This window comes from Neolamprologus brichardi, chromosome 23, assembly GCF_056152115.1.
Source record: "Neolamprologus brichardi isolate AB-2024 chromosome 23, ASM5615211v1, whole genome shotgun sequence".
Taxonomy (NCBI): domain Eukaryota; kingdom Metazoa; phylum Chordata; class Actinopteri; order Cichliformes; family Cichlidae; genus Neolamprologus; species Neolamprologus brichardi.
In genome coordinates, this window is record NC_142125.1 from 43,019,200 (window position 1) to 43,021,025 (window position 1,826).

Genomic DNA, 1,826 nt, shown 5'->3' on the forward strand with positions numbered 1-1,826 from the left:
CAGATGATCTGTTAGCTGTTTGACAACTACTCTTTCAAGGATGTTTGATATGAAAGGAAGGTTGGAGATTGGCCTATAATTAGCTAAGACTGCTGGGTCTAGAGATGCTTTTTGAGTAAAGGTTTAACTGCAGCCACCTTGAAGGCCTGTGGTACATAGCCGATTATTAGAGATAGGTTGATCATATATAAGATCGAAGAATTAATCAATGGCAGGACTTCTTTGAGCAGTTTTGTAGGAATGGGGTCTAAAAGACACGTTGATGGTTTGGAGGAAGTAATTATTGAAGTTAACTCAGAAAGATCGATTGGAGAAAAAGAGTCTAACTTAACATCAATGGTACTAAGAGTAACTGTAGATAATATTACATCTGTGGGATGATTATTGGTAATTTTTTCTCTAATGATAAAAATTTTATTTGTGAAGAAGTTCATGAAGTCATCACTAGTTAACGTTAAAGGGATGGTTGGCTCAACAGAGCTCTGACTGTTTGTCAGCCTGGCTACAGTGCTGAAGAGAAACCTGGGGTTGTTCTTATTTTCTTCAATCAGTGATGAGTAGTAAGCTGTTCTGGCTTTGCGGAGGGCTTTCTTATAAAGCAACAAACTATTTCTCCAGGCTAAATGATGATCCTCTAAATTTGTGACTCTCCAGCTTACGAGTCATCTGCTTTAAGGTGAGTGTTTGAAAGTTATACCTCTGATGTGAGAATTTCTTTGTCAGAGGAGCAGATTCGTATGTAGTAAAGAAGTGAAATTGTTAACAAGATAATCGACCTCTGTGGGATGGCATGAAACCTTTTGGAATCCAAGATAACACTGACCTCAGCCAGGAGGACAGTGACAACCTTCAGCAGCACCAGGAAGAGAGCCATGCTGCTGCCATTTGGGTCAAACGTTAATTTGAACTCATCAATATCCAAAGAAATCAGCCTAAACTGCACAGACTGTGAGCGTGTGAACAAACAACCAATGAAAGCTCAGTCTGGGGCTGAGCATCGGAGCATGTGACCTGTAAATGTGTTCAGGCAGAAAACCTGCACACAGCGCGGAAAGAAAAGCATCTGGACTTCTTTAAGTTGCTTGAAGACGTTTCACCTCTTATCCGACAAGCTTCTTCAGTTCTAGTTATTGTCTGAGTGTGTTGCTGGGTCTGAAGCACCCGGCCCTCGAGGCCTGAGTGTGACACTCCAGGCCTCGAGGGCCGGTGCCCTGCAGGCTTTAGATGTGTCCTTGATCCAACACAGCTGATTCAAATGGCTAAATGACCTCCTCATCATGTCCTGAAGTTCTCCAGAGGCCTGGGAATGAACTAATCATTTGGTCAAGGTGTGCTGACCCAGGGTGAGACCTAAAACCTGCAGGACACCGGCCCTCGAGGCCTGGAGTTGGACAGCCCTGTTGTAGTTGGATACACTGTCTGAATGTGGCTGCAGACCTGCAGCCTGGTGTGTTTCAGCAGTGACGTGAGCTCTTTGCTTTGAGGGAACGTGGACGATCAGAGCTCGTGATAACAGACGGTCTGCTGAGAACACAGGGTGGATATCACGCTTCGCCCTCAGGTTAGGCCATATACTTTAATACATGTTACGCTCCATACACAGGTAGTACAGTGTAGAAAACAATCAGGAAATAGCTGTTATGTTTTGCTTATTTCTTCAGCGTGCAGGCGAGGGCAACAAAGAAATCTGTGCAGCTTGTGGAGTTGTTTATTAGCCTGTGCAAAGGCACCAATCATATCTGCTGAATGGATCTCCCAGCAGCCCCGGGGCACAGCGGGAGCTTCTACCGCAGCCCAGAATCCCATTTCCCCAAATAACTGTGGAC